The 19,615-nt window shown below is 36.4% G+C and overlaps 1 long non-coding RNA gene across 2 annotated transcripts; it reads right to left on the minus strand.

Annotated features, from left to right (window-relative positions):
- Positions 1-11,199: 11,199 nt before the first annotated feature.
- On the minus strand, positions 11,200-13,777 carry LOC127846352 (uncharacterized). Of its 2 annotated transcripts, none has more exons than XR_008033461.1 (3): positions 13,056-13,777; positions 12,383-12,493; positions 11,200-11,763 (listed from the first exon to the last, which is right to left on the minus strand). It is a non-coding gene; the product is annotated as an uncharacterized LOC127846352 (long non-coding RNA). The 2 variants fall into 2 exon arrangements; XR_008033462.1 differs by lacking the exon at positions 13,056-13,777 and adding an exon at positions 12,714-12,810.
- Positions 13,778-19,615: the final 5,838 nt, after the last annotated feature.

Raw genomic sequence — 19,615 nt, forward strand, 5'->3', positions numbered from 1 at the left:
CATCATGCCAATGTCATTTCACTCTTCAAAGCATGCTAAGGTTATTTAAATTGGCCTTTTCACAGATTTTTGCATATTTTGAATTTTGTCATTAAATGCTTTATTTGGATAAATGTAAACTTTGGATCCTAAAAGCTTCAGTGAAAAATCAAGAATAAAATTTAAAGAAGGAAAGAAATGTAGCTCGCACCGGGGCTCGAACCAGTGACCCCCCGAAGTCCTGGAGTAAAAACGCATTAGCCCTCTCGGCTATGCTGCTGAGTGTTAATGTATGACGTATTTTATACCTTATATAAGCAATCTTTGTAGTTTCTAAAATTTAAACGACAACAACAGAACTCTCCAAATTATTCAATCATTTCGAGTTGCAACGCTTTATAATTTTTAGGTTTTTAAATCGTCAAAAGATGCATATAATGGCTATATTAGACTATGGTAAATGTTCAATAATACTGTTTCCTCACAAATATCATAACTAAAACGATAATTTGCGAATCTAAAACAACTTTTTTCAATTTTGTCAATTTACCAAACCGTGAAAAGATCCCTTTAACTCTAACAGAATACCAAGGCCATTTTATGGTATACCAAGGTCATTTCACACTCTAACAGCATGCTAGGATCATTTCACATTCTAACATTAGGCCAAGGTCATTTCACACTCTAACAGCATGCCAGGATCATTTCACATTCTAACAGCATGCCAAGGTCATTTCACACTCTAACAGCATGCCAAGGTCATTTCACACTCTAACAGCAGGCCAAGAACATTTCACACTTTAATAACATGCCAAGGTCATGTTACACACTACAGCATGCCAAGGGCATTTCACACTCGAAATTAACATGCTAAGATCAGTTCACACTCTAAAAGCAAGCCAATGTCATTGAACATTCTAACATCATGCCAAGGTCATTTCACACTCTAATACCATGCCAAGGTCATTTCACACTTTAAAAGCATGCCAAGGTCATTTCACACTCTTACAGCATGACAAGATCATTTCACACTCTTAACAGCAGGTCAAGGTCATTTCACACTCATATAGCATGCCAAGGTCATTTTACACTCTTATAGCATACCAAGATCATTTCATACTCTTAACAGCAGGTCAAGGTCATTTCACACTCTTATAGCATGCCTAGGTCATTTCACACTTTTATAGCATACCATGATCATTTCATACTCTAAACAGCAGGTCAAGGTCATTTCACACTCTTATAGCATGCCAAGGTCATTTCACACTCTTATAGCATGCCAAGATCATTTCACACTCTTAACAGCAGGTCAAGGTCATTTCACACTCTTATAGCATGCCAAGGTCATTTCACATTCTAACAACAGGCAAAGGCATTTTAACTCTAATAGCGTAACCGTTTGCTAAGGCAATTTTAAACTTTAAATGTACCCCAAGGTCATTTAACACTCGGACAGAATGCCAAAGTCATTTAACACTGTAACAGAATGCCAAGGTCATTGCACACTAACAGAATGCCATGGTCACACTCTTTTTGCAAGCCAAGGTCATTCCAACCTCTAAAAGCATGACAAAGGTCATTTTACACTCTTACTGTCAGAATCATCACACTTCGTTTGAGGTATTAAAAATGATGATGAATAATTCTGGTGAAATGACAGCCATTATTTGTAAAATACTTATTTAAAAAATAGTCTTTGAACATGAAATGTATCGTCAATGTTCCTAGCGCAACAGCAGACGCTATTTACAAAATGAGCAATCTACTCCAAATGTCAAAATAGTAAATTATATTTCATTTAAAAAAGTTAACAATCATACACCCTACATACAGCAAACATACAGACATAATTACTTTGTCTACAATAATCTGGGACAGCCCTTGCACTATTAAACAAACAATAAATAAACTGGTTTTACAAACACAAAACAACAATATAGCACTGCAACTTAAATTGTTTTGTCAAATGCTTGAAAAGTCGAATTTTTTAAACAAATAATGTAAGTGACACTGTAATTTTTTTTGTATAGTGCCCAAGTAAACATCAGTAAAAAAAAATCAGAAATATGTGTGCAGACATCTTTGCTTAAATCCATCTAGGTTGTCAGCCTTGTAAAAAAATTGAAAATCCATGGTATAAGAAAAATATTCAGATGAGAAGCATCAGTTCTTCTTAAGAATGGAGATGATTCATCCTAGTTGATTTTCGGAATTACTTACACTATATATAAAAAAATGAATTACTATAGATATGTCTGCAGAACAATCAATGGGGATTTGAGAACAATTAAGAAATGTCCTAGCCAGAAGGCAATCCAATTTTGTCGGGATTAAAAGGATCTTTATGCAAAAGACAGACAATAATCTCTGCTTAGAAATACCATAATAGATCAAGAATTGGTTAACAAAAAACAACATGAGTATAGCTTGCCCAAATTAACCTGGCCCTGACATTGATGCATACAGAATACTGTTACGATGAAAATATTACTTTCCTTACAGTAAGCAATTTAAATGAATACCTCACTATTTATACTGGCCAAATTAAATTCCTGCAAAATGTGAATGAACAAACTGAATGCAAAGATAGAAAACAGTCCAATCGTATAATTTCTGCTAATGGAGTTAGCTAGTGTCAGGTTAATTTCTTCAAGCTGTATCGATAGGATGACCAAGACATTTTCCAACACTTTCATACATCTTGTTAAAATACTTCTTAATGTCAGTACATCAAAATATTTGACTATGCTGAAAAATATACGAGTAACAGTATCTGTAAGTTTCCACAAGTAACAGTATCTGTAAGTTTCCACAAGTAACAGTATCTGTAAGTTTCCACAAGTAACAGTATCTGTAAGTTTCCACAAGTAACAGTATCTGTAAGTTTCCACAAGTAACAGTATCTGTAAGTTTCCACAAGTAACAGTATCTGTAAGTTTCCACAAGTAACAGTATCTGTAAGTTTCCACAAGTAACAGTATCTGTAAGTTTCCACAAGTAACAGTATCTGTAAGTTTCCACAAGTAACAGTATCTGTAAGTTTCCACAAGTAACAGTATCTGTAAGTTTCCACAAGTAACAGTATCTGTAAGTTTCCACAAGTAACAGTATCTGTAAGTTTCCACAAGTAACAGTATCTGTAAGTTTCCACAAGTAACAGTATCTGTAAGTTTCCACAAGTAACAGTATCTGTAAGTTTCCACAAGTAACAGTATCTGTAAGTTTCCACAAGTAACAGTATCTGTAAGTTTCCACAAGTAACAGTATCTGTAAGTTTCCATTCAAAAAAGATTTATGATTGTAAGTAGGATTTCCTTTGTGTTTATATTCAAGCCTTGTTCTGGGAAAACTGGGCTTAATGCATGAGCATATAGTGTCATCCCAGATTAGCCTGTGCAGTCTGCACAGTCAGGAAGAACCCTTTCTACATTGCCTGGATTTTCATAAAGAAAATACTTCCTTTAAATGAAACAAGAGATGTGTTTGTCAGAAACACAATGCCCCCTATTGCGCCGCTTTGAAGCCATAAATTTGACCTTTGACCTTGAAGGATGACCTTGACCTTTCACCATTCAAAATTTGCAGCTCCATGATATACACATGCATGCCAAATATCAAGTTGCTATCTTCAATATTGCAAAAGTTATGAAGAAGGTTAAAGTTTTGGTTAAAGTTTTTGAATTTGTTTTTTTGACCTTTGACCTTGAAGGATGACATTGACCTTGACCTTTCACCACTCAAAATGTGCAGCTCCATGAGATACACATGCATGCCAAATATCAAGATGCTATCTTGAATATTGCAAAAGTTATGACCAAGGTTAAAGTTTTGGGACACACACACACATACAATGACAGACAGGCCCAAAACATTATACCCCCGATTGGGGGCATACAAATCCATTAAAGTGGAAAGTGTCCCAGGCTAATCTGGGGCTACACTTGACGCACAAGCATAGAGCCAGTTTTCAATAACAATCCCAATTTGAACAGAGCTGCATATTGATGCAATTATGCGCAGATTGTTCAGTAAAATTTCCTGATAAGAGCAATTCTGCATTGTTTCTTTGATAGGCCCCAATCATGTCAAAAAAGTTACATGGAACAGATGTCAAAACCACCACTGTTGCCAAAGGGACAATATGAAGGCCAAGTCTGCGATGCCTTTTGACATTGATTTGTTAATCAATATTTCCCTGATGAGGAAATGTAATGGAATTTCTCCTGCAAAATTAGAAGATTGACATCTGTTGCCCCAAAGCACTAAAGTTAATTGAACTTGAATCTTTTTTGTGAAATGTATTTTTTATTTTGTCTCCCATTTAAAACAGCAAGCATTACCCCACTTCATTACAAAAAGAAGTTATAAATTGGTATTGAATTTTATCAGAATTCACTTTCTCATTTTCATGCTTCAATATCTATAATAAATAAATTCGAACACAAAATCCTCAATCAGACTATTCTATTGAATTTCTTGGAATATATAAGATGGAAAACAAATATTTTTGTAAAGATTTAACCAACACATGAAATTTCATTTAATATAGTCTCACAAGCCATACTTTTGTATAGATGGACCCCACCCAGAACCTTTTTCCAAGATAGTTGCCCAACTTAACATTGTTCTATAGATATAACCCAGTTAATACTTTTAGCTGGCATATGTTGCAAAAATATGTATGAAGATGTAACCCAACCAGGTCTTTGGTCCTTCAAAAATTGCTCAACATAACATTTTTATATACATGTAGATAGTACCCTGTAAATACTTGTACAAAGGTTGTAAAAACCCACACAAACAGGAAGATGTAACCCACCTTGTCCTTACAGCTGGCATAAGTCACACAACCCGTGACTTGTGTTTGTATAAGCATGAACCACACAGTACTATTAGCTGGCATAAGTCACACAACCCATATGTCTTTATAGGCATAACCCACCAAGTACTATTAGCTGACAAAGTTCACACAACCCACATGATTGTATAGACATAACCTACCAAGTACTATTAGCTGACATAAGTCACAGCACCCACGTGTTTGTATAGACATAACCCGCCCAGGACTATTAACTGACAAAAGTCACACAACCCAAATGTTTGTATAGGCATAACACGCCCAGTACTAAAAGCTGACATGAGTCACACAACCCAGGTGTTTGTACAGGAATAAACCACCCAGTACCTTAAGCTGGCATATGTCACACAACCCACATGTTTGTATAGGCATAAACCACCCAGTACTTTAAGCTGGCATACGTCACACAACCCATGTGTTTGTATAGACATAACCTACACAGTACTATTAGCTGACATCAGTCACACAACCCATGTGTTTGATAGACATAACCCACCCAGTACTATTAGCTGGCATAAGTCACACAACCCATGTGTTTGCATAGACAAAACCCACCCAGTACAATTAGCTGGCATAAGTCACACAACCCATGTGTTTGTATTGGCATATGCCACCATGTACTATTAGCTGGCATAAGTCATACAACCCACATGTTTGTATAGACATAACCCACCCAGTACTATAAGCTGACATAAGTCACACAACCCACATGTTTGTATAGACATAACCTGCCAAGTACTATTAGCTGGCATAAGTCACACAACCCACTTGCTTGTATAGACATAACCCACCCAGTACTATAAGCTGGTATAAGTCATACAACCCACATGTTTGTATAGACATAACCCACCCAGTACTATTAGCTGACATAAGTCACACAACCCATGTGTTTGTATAGACATAACCCACCAAGTACTATTAGCTGGAATAAGTCACACAACCCATGTGTTTGTATAGACATAACCCTCCCAGTACTATAAGAAGGCATAAATCACACAACCAGTGTGTTTGTATAGACAAAACCCACCCAGTACTATTAGCTGGCATAAGTCACACAACCCATGTGTTTGTATAGACATAACCCACACAGTACTATAAGCTGACATCAGTCACACAACCCATGTGTTTGTTTTAGACATAACCCACCAAGTACTACACGCGTTTGTAGACATAACCCACCCAGTATTATTAGCTGGTATAAGTCACACGACCGACATTTGTGTATAGGCATAAACCTCCCAGTACTATAAGCTGACATAAGTCACACAACCCATGTGTTTGTATAGACAAAACCCACCCAGTACTATTAGCTGGCATAATTTACACAACCCATGTGTTTGTATTGCCAAAACCCATCCTGTACTATAAGCTGGCATAAGTCATATAACCCATCTGTTTGTATAGGCATAACCCACTTAGTACTAGTAGCTGACATATGTGACACACCCCACTTGTTTGCATAGACATAAGCTGACATAAGTCACACAACCCACATGTTTGTATAGAAATAACCTGCCAAGTACTATTAGCTGGCATAAGTCACACAACCCACTTGCTTGTATAGACATAACCCATCCAGTACTATTAGCTGGCAAAAGTCATACAACCCACATGTTTGTATAGACATAACCCACCCAGTACTAATAGCTGGCATAAGTCACACAACCCACATTTGTGTATAGGCATAATCCATCCAGTACTATTAGCTGGCATAAGTCACACAACCAATGTATGGGTATAGACATAACCCACCCAGTACTATTAGCAGGCATAAGTCACACAACCAATGTATGGGTATAGACATAACCCACCCAGTACTATTAGCTGGCATAAGTCACACAACCCATGTGTTTGTATTGCCATAACCCACCCTGTACTATAAGCTTGCATAAGTCATATAACCCACCTGTTTGTATAGGCATAACCCACTCAGTACTATTAGCTGACATATGTCACACAACCCACTTGTTTGTATAGACGTATCCCATCCAGTACTATCACCTGGCATAAATCACACAACCCACATATTCGTATAGACATAAACCACCCAGTACTATTAGCTGGCATAAGTCACACAACCCATGTGTTTGTATAGGCATAACCCTGCCAGTACTATTAGCTGGCATAAGTCACACAACCCATGTGTTTGTATAGACATAAACCACCAAGTACTATTAGCTGGCATAAGTCACACAACCCATGTGTTTGTATAGACATAACCCACCAAGTACTATAAGCTGGAATAAGTCACACAACCCATGTGTTTGTAAAGACATAACCCACCCAGTACTATTAGCTGGCATAAGTCACACAACCCATGTGTTTGTATAGACATTAACCACACAGTACTATTAGCTGGCATAAGTCACACAACCCATGTATTTGTATAAACATAACCCATCAAGTACTATTAGCTGGAATAAGTCACACAACCCAAGTGTTTGTAAAGACATAACCCACCAAGTACTATTAGCTAGGATAAGTCACACAACCCATGTGTTTGTATAGACAAAACCCACCCAGTACTATTAGCTGGCATAAGTCTCACAACCCATGTGTTTGTATAGACATAACCCACACAGTACTATTAGGTGACATAAGTCACGCAACTTATGTGTTTGTAAAGACATAACCCAACCAGTACTATAAGCTGGCATAAGTCACACAACCCACGCATTTGCATAGACATAACCGACCCAATATTATTAGCTGGCAAAAGTCGCATGACCCACATTTTTGTATAGGCATAAACCTCCCTGTTCTATAAGCTGACATATTTCACACAACCCATGTGTTTGTATAGACATAACCCATCAAGTACTATTAGCTGGCATAAGTCACACAACCCATGTGTTTGTATAGACATAACCCACCAAGTACTATTAGCTGGAATAAGTCACACAACCCATGTGTTTGTAAAGACATAACCCACCCAATACTATTAGCTGGCTTAAGTCACACAACCCATGTGTTTGTATAGACAAAACCCACCCAGTAGTATGAGCTGGCATAAGTCACACAACCCATGTGTTTGTATAGACATAACCCATGCAGTACTATAAGCTGACATAAGTCACACAACCCATGTGTTTGTTTTAGACATAACCCACCAAGTACTATTAGCTGTAATAAGTCACACAACCCATGTGTTTTTATAGACATAACCAACCCAGTACTATTAGCTGACATAAGTCACACAACCCATGTGTTTGTATAGACATAACCCACACAGTACTATTAGGTGACATAAGTCATGCAACCCATGTGTTTGTAAAGACATAACCCAACCAGTACTTTAAGCTGGCATAAGTCACACAACCCACGCATTTGCATAGACATAACCGACCCAGTATTATTAGCTGGCAAAAGTCACACGACCCACATTTTTGTATAGGCATAAACCTCCCTGTACTATAAGCTGACATAAGTCACACAACACATGTGTTTGCATAGACATAACCCATCAAGTACTATTAGCTGGCATAAGTCACACAACCCATGTGTTTGTATAGACATAACCCACCAAGTACTATTAGCTGGAATAAGTCACACAACCCATGTGTTTGTAAAGACATAACCCACCAAGTACTATTAGCTGGCATAAGTCACACAACCCATGTGTTTGTATAGACATAACCCACCAAGTACTATTAGCTGGCATAAGTCACAGTACCCATGTATTTGTATAGACAAAACCCACCCAGTCTGAGTAGCTGGCATAAGACACACAACCCATGTGTTTGTATTGGCATAACCCACCCTGTACTATTAGCTGGCATAAGTCATATAACCCACCTGTTTGTATAGGCAGAACCCACTCAGTACTATTAGCTGACATATGTCACACAACCCATGTGTTTGTATAGACATAACCCACCCTGTACTATAAGCTGGCATAAGTCATATAACCCACCTGTTTGTATAGGCATAACCCACTCAGCACTATTAGCTGACATATGTCACACAACCCGCTTGTCTGTATAGAAATAACCCACCCAGTACTATTAGCTGGCATAAGTCACACAACCCACATGTTTGTATAGACATAACCCACCCAGTACTATTACCTGGCATAAGTCACACAACCCACATGTTTGCGTAGACATAACCCATCCAGTACTATCACCTGGCATAAGTCACACAACCCACATGTTTGTATAAACATAACCCACCCAGTACTATTAGCTGGCATAAGTCACACAACCCATGTGTTTGTATAGGCATAACCCAGCCAGTACTATTAGCTGGTATAAGTCACACAACCCATGTGTTTGTATAGACATTAACCACACAGTACTATTAGCTGGCATAAGTCACACAACCCATGTGTTTGTATAAACATAACCCACCAAGTACTATTAGCTGGAATAAGTCACACAACCCATGTGTTTGTAAAGACATAACCCACCGAGTACTATTAGCTAGCATAAGTCACACAACCCATGTGTTTGTATAGACAAAACCCACCCAGTACTATTAGCTGGCATAAGTCACACAACCCATGTGTTTGTATAGACATAACCCACACAGTACTATTAGGTGACATAAGTCACGCAACCCATGTGTTTGTAAAGACATAACCCAACCAGTACTATAAGCTGGCATAAGTCACACAACCCACGCATTTGCATAGACATAACCGACCCAGTATTATTAGCTGGCAAAAGTCACACGACCCACATTTTTGTATAAGCATAAACCTCCCTGTACTATAAGCTGACATAAGTCACACAACCCATTTGTTTGTATAGACATAACCCATCAAGTACTATTAGCTTGCATAAGTCACACAACCCATTTAGTTAGTAACTGATGGTGTAAGGGAAATACACCCTCAGTACTTTCATACCATACAAGAGCGAAGCTCGAGTATGGTATGAAAGTACTGAGGGTGTATATCCCATACACCATCAGTTACTAACTGTGTAATGATTATATCTCAACTGACTACTCGATTACTCTGGGTGTATGGAAATTACTTGGCGTGTATGGAAAATACACCATGGGCACGTGACTGCTCTAAGCCAACTGGATTATGTCATTTTTGTAGGAGGTGAGATCTAAGTCATACAACCCATGTGTTTGTATAGGAATTACCCACCCAGTTCCTCTCAATATCCACACTCTCATATCAGTGGTTGTCAACACATTTGTTTAATGGTAACTGCATTAAAATATTAGCTCTATCCACCAAAAATTATATTGTAAAGCCCTCTCCATTTTGAAACCAATAAGTCTTTTCCCTGCCCCATTATACCCGGGTGTACATTGTCCAGGGTTTTCCATGGAAATCCATGGACAATAATGAGGCTGGAGTATTCGGACTAAGTTTCCAGCCTTTTCCAGCGTCAATATTTAAAAAAAAAGGGTGGAAAATTGTCCATGGTATGTGGAAATAGCCTGGAATAGTTTCCATGGTTTTCCAGGCTCCCTGGAATAATTACCATGGAACAATTTCCAGGGTTTTCCAGCCAGCATGGAATAAATACCGTCTGAATACTCCATGTAATCTGGAAAACCATGGAAAACCATGGATTTATTTCCAGGGTTTTCCAGATTACATGGAGTATTCGGACGGTATTTTTTCCATGCTGGCTGGAAAACCCTGGAAAATGTTCCAGGGTTTTTCCATGTTTAATATTCCATGGATGCCTGGTATAACATGGAAAATTGTCCAGCGTTTACCATGGTCACTGAATAGAAAAAGAAATTTCTGGTCTAAAAACAATATTCATGTATTAAATGAATACAATACTCCCAGCTTAAGTAAATCATAATTTAAGGTTAGATTAAAACAAAACAAAAAATCAACATAATGCCTTAGTTTCTTGGATGTATTATTTTGTTCACAATTCATCAAAATATAACATCAGATTACAAATTGTGTTACATTTATTTAACAAATTATTCAGATCAAACAAGTGTTGTTTAATACATGCTTACAAAGCCTCTAGGTCCATTATCATAAATCAGGCCCTTACATAACAGAACAGGCGCTACTTTAAAAGTTAAAAAGTATAATGCAACCTTCACAACATGTATTCAAAGTAACAAAATACAAGCAAGTCAAGTAATATACATTAACAATTCACGAACCCTGTACAAACGATATACAAGAAACAAAATGAAAAATTTAAGTTATTTTAGCTGCTTCATGTATGTCACAATATATGTAGCTGCCCATGAGCACAAGGATACTATTTTTATGTCCCCCACTATAGTAGTGGGGGACATATTGTTTTTGCCCTGTCTGTTGGTTGGTCTGTTGGTTGGTTGGTCTGTTGGTTGGTTGGTTTGCGCCAACTTTAACATTCTGCAATAACTTTTGCTATATTGAATATAGCAACTTGATATTTGGCATGCATGTGTAACTTATGGAGCTGCACATTTTGAGTGGTGAAAGATCAAGGTCATCCTTCAAGGTCAGAGGTCAAATATATGTGGCCCAAATCGCTTATTTTATGAAAACTTTTGCAATATTGAAGATAGCAACTTGATATTTGGCATGCATGTGTAACTTATGGTGCTGCACATTTTGAGTGGTGAAGGGTCAAGGTCAAGGTCATCCTTCAAGGTCAAACGTCATATAGGGGGACATTGTGTTTCACAAACACATCTTGTTCTCAGCTACTTTCACTTAATGCAATTTAGGTGCTTAATTTCATTAAAATACTTTTATATAGTTTTATTGTTCAAAGAAATTCAGAACATAATGCATGTACATGTTTTACTTTCCATTAAGTGACAATTTAAAATATAATTGCAAGTCTAAAACTTGCGTAGACAGCTTAGTAAATTATAAGTACCCAGGTGGGATAAAATTACAGTTTTTAAAAACTTTTTTGTTAATTAGCTGGGCTTCAGTAGGTCGTGGATCTTTTATAGAACTTGTACTGCTGTTATACTGTACGGCTCCTGCATGATCTCTGAAAGAAAAACAAAGCAAACAATATTACAAGAAAGTCATAAGTTTTTTACATTCATCTGTAAAAGTAAATGTGCAGCAATCATATGATTGAATATCTATACTTCAATGCTCATTCATATTTTAATCTATTTCAGATATTTCATATCACTGCTCAATTCGGTACATCTGACTTTTTTGTATTTGAGCGAACATTTACGATCCTAAGTAGTTAGCAATTATTTCTTTTCCATTTACTGAAATTTATTCGCTTAAAGTTTGCAAGCGGGCTTTAATCTACTTGCAAACAGGCAACCACACAGGAAAACTGAGACTTTCAAGTGAATAAATTGGTGATTTAACTTATATTTTTATATGACTCTCTTTTATTTTGAAATTTATATTGTTGTTTTCTTATATGCCTCAAAACGGGGTACACTAGCATGTATCTGGAAACTCAAACATATATAGGAATTTTATATTCAGATATTGCTATATGAAAGTTATGCTAATTTGCTAATTCATATAAAAATAACCTGTAATTGAAACTAAACCAAAATATTGGATACCAAAAAGACAAAATACTTTCAGGTGGTTAACACTAAATTACTTATATGAGCCCGGGGCATAACAATATTTACCATGAATTTGTGGCCATGTTAGTCCTCTTGGTAAATGCGCCAAAAGAGCCGCTTTGCTGTCTTGGGTTATTTCCCTGCCAAACTCTGCAGTATCTTCCATCAACTGGTCAGCTAAAGTTAAAGCATATAATGAAAATGTATATAGAAAATAATTCAAGTATTGTTTTAAATATTTAGTAAAATGGTCTTTAAATAATAACTTACAATGAAGTTAATACATCACAAAGCATATATAGCATAACAAAATTTGTTGGTATGATTAGTACAAATTTATTATTGCTATAATTAGAATGATGTGTAATTCTATTGGTATGAAAATGCAAAGTGAAACCTAAAAAACAATGCTATTGGTTTAATTAATTTATTTATAAACATTAACAGCATTAATGAGCATTGAGTTCTCATCATGCACAGCACATAACTCCCTTAGCCTCAGTTCCCTAGCCATGCATTATAAACTTCCGATACTACATTCAAGCTTATTAATATCTCCATATAGGACTTCCTTTATCAAACTGCAAACTGCTACTTAGTGAAAATGTGTGTGACAGCTGCTTTTAAACTTCTATATTTGCCATACTTTTACCTAAAATGTCACATAAAAAAGGTCTACAATGATGACATAAGAAGAATAAATTTAAAGGAATATTTAGAAATAATGAAAAGCACAAACCTTTAGTTGTTGTTCTATTCCTAGACAGACTTCTGAAACACTTGTATGCATCACTTTTTAACAACATTTCATGTCACTTTCCAAATGATATCCATACATTATTATTTTAAGAAATTCTTGTTAATGGAAAAACTCATTAACTCTACTGTTTGTGAAATTACATAAACTTCATTTTAACAACAAGTTTAACCTGCATACAATACGCCTACTCCAGAATTTCAATCTAACAGGTAAACTTTCTGTATTTGAACTCCGCCAATCAGAAAAGGCTGTGATATTTTATAACCAATAGATTAGCCGCAGACATATCTGACTCACACACAGGCACCTCAGATAGTTTGTTAATTGCAAACCTGGACTGTAGTTAAATATTGAGTGTGTATACACCTTGAACAGGGTTAAGGAATTTAAACTTGTAGACATTGCTTTGAAAGTTACTACTATTACTTCTACTACCAATATTACTACTACTAGTACTACTACTACTACTACTACTACTTCTGCAAAACTACTACTACTATTACAACAGCCACAACAACAACAACAACAACTACTACTACTACTACTACTACTACTACTACTACTACTACTACTACTACTACTACTTCTACTACTACTACTACTACTGCTACTTCTACTTCTACTACTACTACTACTACTACTACTACCACTACTACTACTACTACTACTACTACTACTACTACTACTACTTCTACTACTACTACTACTACTGCTACTTCTACTTCTACTACTACTACTACAACTACTACTACCACTACTACTACCACTACTACTACTACTACTACTACTACTACTACTACTACTACTACTACTACTACTACTACTACTACTACTAGTACTTCAACTACTACTGCTACTACTACTGCTACTGATGCTGCTGATGCTGCTACTGCTACTACTGCTGCTGCTGCTACTTCTACTACTACTACTTCTACTACTACTACTTCTACTACTACTACTGCTGCTGCTGCTAATGCTACTTCCTTAACTACTACTACTACTGCTGCTACTAGTATTGTTATTATTATTTATACTACTATTGCTACCATTACTGCTACTATTCCTGTAAATGCTAAAACAACAATACAATAATAACTGCTACTACTGCTACTGTCACTTAAATTTGCACCAATAGTATAATTATCAGTAGTTTAACTGCTTGTACAACTTATACAACAACCACTTTTACTTCTACTCCTACAACATATTCTACTGCCAGCACCAGCATTACTACTTCTACTTCTACTACTACTACTACTACTACTACTACTACTACTACTACTACTACTACTTTAACTACTACTATTTCTGCCCAAACTATGCACATTGTTTTATGTTTTATTCATATGTTGTGTAAATTGTTGAACTCTGATTTACTTTGAATAAAATGTGTTGCATTTTTATAAGTTATTTTTGCCTCTTATAAAGTCTAAGTTTTTTCCAGGGTCAGCTGAAAATGTTAGAGTCTTTTCCATGCTTAAAAAATTCTATGTTCCACTTTCCATGCTATCTGGAAATATTTTCCATGGTTATCCAGCCTAAATCCAGCGTTTTCCATTCCTTTTCCATGCTTTTCCATCCAAGGCTGGAAAATGCTTGGAAAAAAAGTCCACGTTTCATGGACATTTCTAGAACAAAACCCTGGAAAACCCTGGAAACTGTTTCAAATTCCAGGGATTTCCATGGAATTCCATGTTATACCATGGATTTCCAGCCTAAGTTCCATGATTACCCTGGACAATGTACACCCGGGTTAGTCCTCTAGTTTCATTGAGATGAGCAGATTGAGTACAAGAGTCTTTTTCACAGAAGATTATGTTTAGTTTCCCAGAAAAAAAGTGTCACAAGTGTGCCATGAATTGAGTTTTAGCACTCACAGAGATAATTAGGAAAGGTTTCAGCCAAGACATCAGCTATTTAAGAAAATTATTAGCTTGGACAATTGTTTCATGATTTTAAATTCAACTCTGGATCATGAACATACATACATGCTTCTACAAGTATAAAACAGATTTTTACTCTAAGTAAAACCCAATGCACACATGAAACATTAAGTTGAGTAGACACTATAGAATACTTTTTTTCAAACTAATTTGTTAATTGGATTTGCATAACGCTTCAAGTTCCACATAACATTTGTAACAACTAATCAAATCAACCTGCTTTGTGTGTTTAACCTTCTTATGCTTCTCACCACCTCAAGGTTTTCTTACAAATTACTGAAGAATTCCATCTAAATCATTACGGTGATGAATGAGTTTTCCACAGAATAATGAAGATCTCACTGTGACAATTGTAACAATAATAGGAACAGGGACAACAAACTAGGACTCAATTCTTCTCAAAATGTTTTTGTCTTATTGAGTACTAAATCAATCCCTTAATTTACTGTGGAAGCATAAAATGATGGCCAGACAAATGTCATAAAGGAGGTTGCAAAATACTGTTGCGGCTGCAAAGTCAAATGATGTTCAAAGTGGAATGATGTTCATGGTCAAATGATGTTCAAAGCCAAATGATGTTCATAGTCAAATGATGTTCAAAGTAAACTATAATGTAGCCAGATGATTACTACAATCTGCAATCTTTAACAATCTTTTAGCAAATGTAATAGCATTAACATCTTACCAACACGTTTTCTTCATTTGTTATATAATGCAATCTACAGATCTCATAAATAAGTTACCTACGTATGTAGCGTTTTTTAGACATGACATCTAATCTTGCTTTTTAACAAATTGTATGGGTATTGGTACAAGTTTTTTCTGAATTCAATTAACTCAAGTCTGTCAAAATAGTGGTAAAGCATACCCATCATGCCGTAAGTCACATTTTGAAGCAATGCCGCAAAGCTGTATGAAGAGAATAACTTTCGTAATTTTTACAGATGCAAAACAACGCACATGCAAAACCTCATATCAGATGCAAAAATGCCTGTAAGTTTGAAATTTGTACATTAAAAAATATAGGAGAACAGAAAAGTTTGTGTCCACATACAGACAGCAAAGCAGACAGATTGACAGAAGTCTGCGGTGATTCCAGTATATCCCCTTTACTTTGCTAGGGGATCATATTAATATGTATGTCTTCCATTTCTCCCTAGACTAATAATGTTTTTCCACAAAACAATCTTCTGAAACTGTACATGCAATGGAATGGTACAAACAGAGAGAACCCACATTAATTGTCATGATGGTGAAAATTAATCTGGTGAGGCTTAGAAAATAAAAACATTTTTTGTTTTCGTGTCAAAACGGAATTATTTTTCCCACCAGGCACCTACCATATATTGTTTTAATCTTTTTTCTACTTTATGGCATTTTAAAGCACTTATTTAAACTCATTTTGCAATTGTGCATACTGCCCCCCCCCCCCTCCCAAAAAAAAAAAAATTCAAAAAAAAAATCTAGTGCTTTCCCATCACTTCTTATAATTGTTTTCTTAAAACAAGACTAAAATCGCCAAAAACATGTTAGTTTATTGTATCCATCTTAATTAACATCCAGATACAGCAGTAATCACTTTTAGAAAAAGAAATTGGGTAACACCTACTAGAATGCAGGTTTTTTTTTTATTTAAATATAATTTGTATTAATATATCTCGTGTTGCTTTGATTTTGGACGGACAAGAAGAGTAGGATTGGAAATAACAGTCTACAGATGTTAAGCCTTCACTTGAAAAATTGAGAGGAATCCTAAATTGTATTTGAGCTGGGAAAATTGGGTTAATGCATGCATGTGTGAATTCTCCACTGGGTTAATGCATGTGTGAATTCTCCACTGGCTAATCAGGAACGACACATTTCACCTCATCTGGATTTTTAATTACAAGAGACTTCCTTCACAGTGAAAAATGAAATAACAGCAGAAAGTGGAATCAACCCTGTTAAGCCTGTACAGTCTGCATTAAGCCGGTTTTTCCCAGAGCATGGTTCATTTATTTGTTTTTGAATTGACTGGGACTCTTTAAAGTTCACTGTTAGAAATGGTAAGAAATGCACAGAGAAACAGGGCAAAATTCAGTTTTATTGTAACAGCTTCATTTTCTTGGCCAATGTTCATTGGTATATAAGAAAATTTAGGTCTTTGTACAAGTAGCACAATACCACACAGTAATGTTATTGCAGAGCAGCACAATACCACACAGTAATGTTATTGCAGAGCAGCACAATACCATACAGAAATGTTATTACAAGAAGCAAAGTAAGCACAGTGTAATGTTATTTCAAAGCAGCACAATGCCACACAGTAATGTTATTGCAGAGCAGCACAATACCACACAGTTATGTTATTACAAGCAGCAAAGTAACCACACAGTAATGTTATTGCAGAGCAGCACACTACAACACAGTAATGTTATTGCAGAGCAGCACAATATAAAACAGTAATGTTATTTCAGAGCAGCACAATACCACACAGTAATGTTATTGCAGAGCAGCACAATATCACACAGTAATGTTATTGCAGAGCAGAACAATACCATACAGTAATGTTATTGCAGAGCAGCACAATACCACACAGTAATTTTATTGCAGAGCAGAACAATACCATACAGTAATGTTATTGCAGAGCAGCACAATACCACACAGTAATGTTATTGCAGAGCAGCACATTACCACACAGTTATGTTATTGCAGAGCAGCACAATACCACACAGTAATGTTATTGCAGAGCAGCACAATACCACACAGTAATGTTATTACAAGATGCAAAGTAACCACACAGTAATGTTATTGCAGAGCAGCACAATATCACACAGTAATGCTATTGCAGAGCAGAACAATACCATACAGTAATGTTATTGCAGAGCAGCAAAATACCACACAGTAAAGTTATTGCAGAGCAGCACAATACCACACAGTAATGTTATTGCAGAGCAGCACAATACCATACAGTAATGTTATTGCTGAGCAGCACAATACCACACAGTAATGTTATTGCAGAGCAGCACAATACCACACAGTAATGTTATTGCAGAGCAGCACAATACCACACAGTAATGTTATTGCAGAGCAGCACAATACCACACAGTAATGTTATTGCAGAGCAGCACAATACCACACAGTAATGTTATTACAAGCAGCACAATGCCACACAGTTATGTTATAGCAGAGCTTTATAGCTTCATGTTAATGAGGACATTATTGCCCCATATTAGCCTGTGCAATCCACACAGGCTTAACTGGAACATTTGTTTGTTTATGGAATTTTTCGTTTCTGCTTAACAAAAAATCCAGTCTAGGCAGACATTTGTGGCTCAGATTAGGCTGTGACTGCACAGGCTTATCTGGGACGACACTTCATGCACATGCGTAAAGCCCCTTTTTTTCAGAGCGTGGCTTTACAGGTATTATATTTAATATTTTTATGAAAAGAGTGAATCCCTCTCATCCCGTTCCAACTAGGCTCTTATTACCACATGTATCAAATAAATAAGGCCTAAAATTGTGTTTTGTTTTAAGCACTGAGAGAAATACAACAGTTTTTGCAAAAGTATATTCCTGTCATTCCATAATGCGTGTCCATTAAAAGACAGTCAAGATAAAGGCATGAAATAAAATAGAATGTTGAGGCAATAATATAATTATTACATCCAACAGAATGTGATATCAAAATACAATATCTCAAGGCTTATGCCAGCCACATGTTTTGCATGGCTTATCTTACTATAAAACTTTAATGATTGAAAAATTATGACACTTTATCATGCATTAGAATACTTAAAAGAGCATCAATAATATTATATAGTTCTATTTTAAATATAGAGTTCACACTTGAAATGACTCACTCTGAGAACACCAGGCTTGATGCATGTGCATAAAGTGATGACCATGACAAGCCTATGCAGTTCACAGTCTAAGACATATCAGGCACAACACTAAACACCTGTCTCAGACGTATCAGGCACAACACTTAACACCTGTCTCAGACGTATCAGGCACAACACTTAACACCTGTCTCAGACGTATCAGGCACAACACTTAACACCTGTCTCAGACGTATCAGGCACAACACTTAACACCTGTCTCAGACGTATCAGGCACAACACTTAACACCTGTCTCAGACGTATCAGGCACAACACTTAACACCTGTCTCAGACCTATCAGGCACAACACTTAACACCTGTCTCAGACGTATCAGGCACAACACTTAACACCTGTCTCAGACCTATCAGGCACAACACTTAACACCTGTCTCAGATGTATCAGGCACAACACTTAACACCTGTCTCAGACGTATCAGGCACAACACTTAACACCTGTCTCAGACGTATCAGGCACAACACTTAACACCTGTCTCAGACGTATCAGGCACAACACTTAACACCTGTCTCAGACGTATCAGGCACAACACTTAACACCTGTCTCAGACGTATCCAAGTTTATTTATTTCAAGCTCATTTCATGCATAACATGACAGTGTGAGCAAAAGTTACACAAACATAAATTAAAAAGTACATAGTTGAAGGGGCCATTACATAGCAAACTAAACACACACAAAAAACATTTAAAGGGAGAGAATGTTTAGAAGTTAAGCA

The sequence above is a fragment of the Dreissena polymorpha genome, chromosome 9 (genome assembly GCF_020536995.1).
Source record: "Dreissena polymorpha isolate Duluth1 chromosome 9, UMN_Dpol_1.0, whole genome shotgun sequence".
In the NCBI taxonomy this organism is placed as follows: domain Eukaryota; kingdom Metazoa; phylum Mollusca; class Bivalvia; order Myida; family Dreissenidae; genus Dreissena; species Dreissena polymorpha.